An 8,697-nucleotide genomic window follows, 5' to 3' on the forward strand; every position below is an offset into this window, starting at 1 on the left:
CCAGTGAGGTAGATAGTAGCTCAGCACTGCTCTCTAGTAAGACTGCTCTCCTTCCCTGCCCTTTCCCAATTCTCCAACCAGTCTGACTGCCCCCCTGATCATATTTTATCATATATACATACACACATATATATATACACATATGTCATCGCCTTCTCCTAGATAACTAACTAATCTACTTTTTCCTTGATCATCATTTCTTTTGATGTCTCGTTTTCACACCTTACACTTCCTTATCTCTGTGTCTCCCTCTCCCCTGACTCTCAGTCTGAAGAAGGGTCTCGACCCGAAACGTCACCCGTTCCTTCCCTCCAGAGATGCTGCCTGCCTGTCCCGCTGAGTTACTCCAGCACCTACTCCAGCCTTTTCAACCCTTTAACTACTTAATAAATAATGGAGGTTCGCTGCCTCCGTGTGGCTATCCTTGTAACTGCAGCCGTCAGAACTTCAAGAGTGTTTTCACAAGTTGGCCAGTGATAGGAGCAGAATTAGGCCATTCGGCCCATCAAGTCTACTCCGCCATTCAATCATGGCTGATCCATCTCTCCCTCCTAACCCCATTCTCCTGCCTTCTCCCCGTAACCCCTCACACCAGAATCTATCTATCTCTGCCTTAAAGATATCCATTGACTTGGCCTCCACAGCCGTCTGTGGCAAAGAATTCCACAGATTCACCACCCCGTTTAATTGTCATGTGACCTGAACAATTAAATTCTCACTTACACATCTTGTTTCTTGCAAACTATCCCAAGGTACCAACTTGAAGACTCGAGTTAAAATCATGAGAGGAATAGATCGGGTAGATGCACAGAGTCTCTTGCCCAGAGTAGGATAATCGAGGACCAGAGGACATAGGTTTAAGGTGAAGGGGGAAAAGATTTAATAGGAATCTGAGGGGTAACTTTTTCACACAAAGGGTGGTGGGCGTATGGAACGAGCTGCCAGAGGAGGTCGTTGAGGCTGGGACTATACCAACATTTAATAAACAGTTAGACAGGTACATGGATAGGACAGGTTTGGAGGGATATGGACCAAACACGGGCAGGTGGGACTAGTGTAGCTGGGACATGTTGGCTGGTGTGGGCAAGTTGGGCCGAAGGGCCTGTTTCCACGCTGTATCACTCTATGGCTCTATTGATGAAAAGCAAAGCAAGACATGGAGTGCTGGAGTAACTCAGCGGGTCAGGCAGCATCTCTGGAGAGTATGGAGGGGTGATGTTTCGGGTCCAGAGATGCTGCCTGACCCACTTGATGCTTTGCTTTCTTTCAGCAGAAATTCCAATGGACAACCAGTGCATCTGAGCGATTCCCCCAAAACACAACATTGAACGGATGCTCAGCCGTTTGTGTCCCAGATAGAACAATTAAATCCATACTTGCTGCAGCACAACAGAATATGCAGACATACTATGATATTGCAAACAAGAGAGAGAAAAGAAGAGCTCCGTGTGTATATATACACATACAACATACCCATATATAGATAAGGTAGTCAAAAATGCTGGAGAAACTCAGTGGGTGAGGCAGCATGCATGGAGCGAAGGAAATAGGTGATGAAGTCTGAAGAAGGGTCTCGACCCGAAACGTCACCTATTCCTTCGCTCCATAGATGCTGGCTCACCCATTGAGTTTCTCCAGCATTTTTGTCTACCTTCGATTTTTCCAGCATCTGCAGTTCTTTCTTAAACATATATATATATATGTGTGTGTGTGTGTGTATATACACCGTATAATATAATATATATATAAGATACACACAACATACACTACATATAACACATACACACAACATCATACATATATATTCAACACACACAAATAGTATATATACAGACACACATGATATATATATATATACAAACATATATATATATATATATATATATACATATATACATACACACATATATATACACACATATATATATACATACATGCACATATATATACACATGCATACATATATATACACGCATATATATACACACATATATATACACACACATATATATACACATATATATACACATATATATATATATATACACACACACATATATACACACACATACATATATATACACACACATACATATATATACACACACATACATATATATACACACACATACATATATATACACACACATACATATATATACACACACATACATTTATATACACACACATACATTTATATACACACACATACATATATATACACACACATACATATATACGCACACACATACATATATACACACACACACTCAAAAGACAAACAGAACGGTGCAACAACAATAATAATAATAGTCTATATTGTAGTTCAGAGCCTATATAGGGTTGTTGTGTTTAATAGCCTGATGGCTGTAGGAAAGAATCTGTTCCTGAACCTGGACGTTACAGTTTCCAGGCTCCTGTACCCTCTTCCCGATGGCAGTGGTGAGATGAGTGTGTGGCCAGGATGGTGTGGGTCCTTGGTGATGTTGGCTGCCTTTTTTGAGGCAGCGACTGCGATAGATCCCTTCGATGGTGGGGAGGTCAGAGCCGGTGATGGCCTGGGCAGTGGTCATGACTTTTTGCTCTCTTTCCCGCTCCTGGACGTTCAAGTTGCCGAACCAGACAATGACGCAACCAGTCAGTATGCTCTCTCTACTGTGCACATCGAACTCAAATGCCGAGATGCTTCCTCTAAAGTCCCCTTTATCTTGTCCGAGAAGGCGAGAGGACTTCTTCGAACTCCGGGCAGTGTGCGTGGGACAGAAATAGCGAGCGTCTCAGACGGATGTGTGGTTAATGGAGCCAGCGAGGCTGAGCAGTGGAGCTGTGCTCAAAACATTTACATCTATCTCTCTGCTGCCTTTGCCGGTGAACTCGCCCGGACATCCAGCTGAGAACAACACACAACTAACTGTTGCTCAACTGTTGTTAACCCTCGAGGAACGAGGTGGCTGGGCTTGCGACAGAGTGTGGGCCACCGAACCAACAATAAATTGCATTTATACAGCGCCTTGACCTTCCTCATGTCTCCAATCACTCTTTACAAATAGAGCCGTACATAGAAAAACAAATAAAAATAGGTGCCGGAGTAGGCCATTCGGCCCTTTCGAGCCAGCACCGCTATTCAATATGATGTTGGCGCAGCGGTATAATTGCTGCCTTACAGCGAATGCAGCGCTGGAGACCCGGGTTCGATCCCGACTGCAGGTGCTGTCTGTATGGAGTTTGTATGTTCTCCCCGTGACCTGCGTGGGTTTTCTCCGGGATCTTCGTTTTCCTCCCACACTCCAAAGACGTACAGGTTCGTAGGTTAATTGGCTTCGGTAAATGTAAAAATTGTCCCTAGTGTGTGTAGGATAGTGTTAGTGTGCGGGGATCGCTGGTCGGCGCGGACACGGTGGGCCGAAGGGCCTGTTTCTGCGCTGTATCTCTAAACTAAACTAAGTACCCCGTTCCTGCTTTCCCCCCCCACGTCCCTTGATTTCGTTAGCCCTAAGAGCTAAATCTAACTCTCTCTTGAAAACATCCAGTGAATCGGCCTCCACTGCCTTCTGGATAGACTTGGTTTATACTCTCTAGAATTTAGGAGATTGAGAGGGGATCTTATAGAAACTTATAAAATTCTTAAGGGGTTGGACAGGCTAGATGCAGGAAGATTGCTCCCGATGTTGGGGAAGTCCAGGACAAGGGGTCACAGCTTAAGGATAAGGGGGAAATCCTTTAAAACCGAGATGAGAAGAAATTTTTTCACACAGAGAGTGGTGAATCTCTGGAACTCTCTGCCACAGAGGGTAGTCGAGGCCAGTTCATTGGCTATATTTAAGAGGGAGTTAGATGTGGCCCTTGTGGCTAAGGGGATCAGAGGGTATGGAGAGAAGGCAGGTACGGGATACTGAGTTGGATGATCAGCCATGATCATATTGAATGGCGGTGCAGGCTCGAAGGGCCGAATGGCCTACTCCTGCACCTAATTTCTATGTTTCTATGTTTCTGTGGCGGAGAATTCCACAGATTCACAACTGACAACTACAGCGGGAAAATGGGCACTTTAGCCCGACTTGCCCACTCCGACCAGCATCAGTAGAGTTTATTGTCACGTGTACCAAGGTACAGACAGTAGACAACAGACAACAGGTGCAGGAGTAGAGGCCATTCGGATGTTCGAGCCAGCACCGCCATTCAATGTGATCATGGCTGATCATCCCCAATCAGTACCCCGTTCCTGCCTTCTCCCCATATCCTCTGACTCCGCTATCTTTAAGAGCTCTGTCTGGCTCTCTCTTGAAATCATCCAGAGAACCGGCCTCCACAGAGGCAGAGAATTCCATAGAGTCACAACTCTCTGGGTGAAAAAGTTTTTCCTCATCTCCGTTCTAAATGGCTTACCCCTTATTCTTAAACTGTGTGGCCCCTGGTTCTGGACTCCCCCAACATCGGGAACATGTTTCCTGCCTCTAGCCTGTCCGAGCCCTTAACAATCTTAGAGAAGAACTGAGGGGGAGTGGGTGACCTGAGCTTGGAGCCTTCAATACTCTGACCATTGGGGTCTAGGCTACCCAGGAGACGAGTCTGTGAATCCATGTTGCCTCATCGTTGCCAACAGCTGGGGATGAGGGGGGTGGGGGAGGAGAGTCATTGGGGGAAACATAGACCATTTCTCACGAAACTATTTTGGTCACAGAGAGAGAAAACGGTTATTTATTCTCTGTCGTGCAGTTCCTACTCAGTTTCCTCTTTCATTCCAATTCAGCCAGTCGGAGATACCGTAATTCCCTGAATAGATGCACACACACACGTACACGCACACACGGACACACACGCACACGCACACGCACACGCACACGCACACGCACACGCACACACACACACACACACACACACACAGAAACAGAGAACATAGGTGGGGCGGGAGTAGGCCACTCGGCCCTTCCAGCCAGCACCGCCATTCAATACGATCATGGCTGATCAGCCAAAATCAGTACCCGGTTCCTGCTTCTTTTCCCCATATCCCACGATTCCGTTAGCCCTAACTATCTCACATCTTGCAACATTTCATATTTCGGGATCTCAACACTCTCTGCCGATGGATTGGAGTCAGAGAACGGAACAGCATGGAAATAGGCCATTCAGCCCATCATGTCCATGCCGACCAAGAAGTCCCATCTCAGCTAATTTCATTTGCCAGTGTTTGTTCCATGTCTTCAGACTTTAGCCTCTTAGACTTTAGAGATCGGAACAGGCCCTTCGGCCCACTGAGTGTGTGCTGACCAGCCATCTCCCACCGCACATTAGCCCCTATCCTACACACACTGGGGACAATTTACAAATATACACAAGGCCAATTAACCTACAAACCCGCACGTCTTTGGGACGTGGGAGGAACTGGGGCACCCACGCGGTCACAAGGGGAGCCTGCAAACTCCATACAGACAGCATCCGAGGTCAGAATCGAACCAGGGTCTCTGGCGCTGTGAGGCAGCAACTCGACTCGACCCACCGAGTCTACTCCGCCATTCAATCGTGGCTGATCTATCTCTCCCTCTCAACCCCATTCTCCTGCCTTCTCCCCACAACCCCTGACATTTGTAATGAAACTTGAAGAATCCAAACAAACCAAGTATCTTGGCATCAAATTGCAGAATGATCTGCGTTGGAATGGTCAGACTCGTCATGCAACGGTGAAAGCAACAGGTGTCCTAAACTTTCTGAGGCGCAACTTTCATCATTGTTCAACTTCTGTCAAGGAGAAGCTGCACTTCACCCTCGTTAGACCTCATTTGGACTACGCAGTTGCAGCTTGGGACCCATACACAAATACAAACATTTCTTCCATCCAACGTGTCCAAAGACAGGCAGCTCGATGTGTTACTAACACCTATGAGAGAGAGCGAATGTCACCAAACTTCTGAATTCTCTAGTCGGGGTGGAACCCTCTCCAAGGCAGACACAAGTGAAGCTCACCGTTTGACCTGTTTTCACAATGGTCAGCTCGACATAGATTACAAGACCTACACCAAACCCAAACCAATTAGGAGCAGACGAGGGCATTCGATCCAATTTGTGATCCCAGCTACAAAGACAGATGTGTACAGCAATTCGTTCTTCCCCCGCACAATTAAAGCATGGACTGATCTCCACCCTACTATAGTTACCCAACCAGATGCAACTAAATATAAGGTAGCTCTTTCTTCCCAATAACCCTTACTGGCTTAAGCCCCCCCCTTCACCACCTCCAGTTTAAATTCCATTTGGAATATTTTGGATGACCAAGAAACCAAGAACCAAGAACTAAACTGCCCGACGTATTAAACGGTGAGACTAAAAGGGAAATGAGAGAATGGTTTGCAAAAGTGAAAAACAGCCCAAGTGGGTTTATTCTTGAGACTGTAATAACATGATGCAAAGTTATCTGAGCCCTCCCTGTTGTATAGTAGGGGGTATGCAGTGAGCAAGTGGAGCCCGTTACAGAGATGAGCATCTGTCATTTCTGAAGGTTTTTCACGAGTTGTTCAAAGGACATTTCTTCCCTTTTCTCTAAGTGGCGACTCACACTTCCTGATTATCTGAAGTGCGCGGGGGGGGGGGGGGGGGGGGGGGGGAGGGGGGGGTAGTGGCGGTAAGAGAAACTGCCTCCCAGCAAATGATGAGATCGCCTCTCAAAAGGGAAGTACTAAACATGCGATAAATCTGCTCCAGAAGCAGAAAGGGCTGGGGACCAGTGAGCAGGTCTTGCAACAGGAGTTTAGAAGGACGAGGGGGGGGGGGGGGGGCTCATTGAAACTTACCGAATAGTGAAAGGCCTGGAGAGAGTCGATGTGGAGTGGGTCGACACAAAAAAGCTGGAGTAACTCAGCGGGACAGGCAGCATCTCTGGAGAGAAGGAATGGGTAACGTTTCGGGTCGAACTCTCGACCCGAAACGTCACCCATTCCTTCTCTCCAGAGATGCTGCCTGCCCAGCTGAGTTACTCCAGCATTTTGTGTCTACCTTCGATTTTCAGAGTTTTCGGGTCGAGACCCTTCTGCAGACGGATGTCAGGGGAGGGGGTAGTACAGAGATTAAAAAATGCAGTCGGTGGCAGTCAGACTGGTGGGAGAACTGGGAAGGGGGAGGGGATGGAGAGCGAGGGAAAGCAAGGGCTATCTGGAGTTAGAGAAGTCAATGTTCATACCGCTGGGGTGTAAGCTGCCCGAATATGAGGTACTGCATCAAAATTGGTTTGTTAGTATTCTCACGTGTGGTTCACAACAGTTCATAAGTGATAGGAGCAGAATTAGGCCATTCGGCCCATCATGTCTACTCCGCCATTCAAACATGGCTGATCTATCTCTCCCTCCTAACCCCATTCTCCTGCCTTCTCCCCATAACCCCTGACACCCGCACTAATCAAGAATCTATCAATGCCTTAAAAATACCCACTGGGTTGGCCTCCACAGCCGTCTGTAGCGAGATTCCGTTCTTTAGTCTATTTAAGCTATTTAGTCTTATTTATTTAAGGCATCGAGTCAAGTCATACCGCACATGTTCACAAAGTAAAAGGCAGAAGTACAACAGGAATTGTGGAGATTTGCAGGTGTTGGGGGCAGGAGACTCAACACGTATACGCAATCTTAAATTGAAGAAAGGTTCAGCCCTGAAACGTTGTCTGTCCATTCCCTGCACAGATGCTGCCTGACCCGCTGGGAGGGGGGGGGGGGGGGGGAGAGGGAGGGAGGGAGGGAGGGAGGGAGGGAGAGAGGGAGAGAGAGAGAGAGAGAGAGAGAGAGGGAGGGAGGGAGGGAGGGAGGGAGGGAGGGAGGGAGGGAGGGAGGGAGGGAGGGAGAGAGGGAGGGAGGGAGGGAGGAGGGAGGGAGGCGAGGGTAGGAGGGAGGTGAGAGAGGGAGGGAAGAGAGGGAGAGAGGGAGAGAGGGAGAGAGGGAGAGAGGGGAGAGAAGGGAGTAGAGGTAGAGAGGGAGAGAGGGAGGAGGGAGAGAGGGAGAGAGGAGGAGAGGGAGGGAGGGAGGGAGGAGGGAGGGAGGGAGGGAGGGGGAGCGAGGAGGAGGGAGGGAGGGAGGGAGGGAGGGAGGGAGGGAGGGAGGGAGGGAGGGGGAGGGGAGAGGGGGGGGGAGGGAGGGAGGGGGAGGGAGAGGGAGGGAGGGGGGGGGGGAGGGAGGGAGGGGGGGAGGGAGGGAGAGGGGGAGAGAGAGAGAGAGAGAGGGAGAGAGAGAGAGAGAGAGGGGGAGAGAGAGAGAGGGAGGGAGGGAGGGAGGGAGGGAGGGAGGAGGGAGGGAGGGAGGGAGGAGGGAGGGAGGGAGGGAGGAGGGAAGGGAGGGAGGGAGGAGGGAGGGAGAGAGGGAGGGAGGGAGGAGGGAGAGAAGGAGGGAGGGGAGGAGGGAGGAGGGAGGGAGGGAGGGAGGGAGGGAGGGAGGGAGGAGGGAGGGAAGGAGGGAGGGAGGGAGGGAGGGAGGGAGGGAGGGAGGGAGGGAGGGAGGGAGGGAGGGAGGGAGGGAGGGAGGTGGAAGAGAGAGGAGAGAGAGAGGGAGGAGGGAGAGAGGGAGGAAGAGAGAGGGAGGGAGAGAGGGAGGAGAGAGGGAGGAAGAGAGAGAGGGAGGGAGAGAGAGAGAGAGGAGGGAGGGAGGGAGGGAGAGAGGGAGAGAGGGAGGGGTAGAGGGAGAGAGAGAGAGGGAGGTGATGGTGGGAGGGCTAGTCTCTGACAGC

The sequence above is a fragment of the Amblyraja radiata genome, chromosome 38, assembly GCF_010909765.2.
Source record: "Amblyraja radiata isolate CabotCenter1 chromosome 38, sAmbRad1.1.pri, whole genome shotgun sequence".
Lineage (NCBI taxonomy): Eukaryota > Metazoa > Chordata > Chondrichthyes > Rajiformes > Rajidae > Amblyraja > Amblyraja radiata.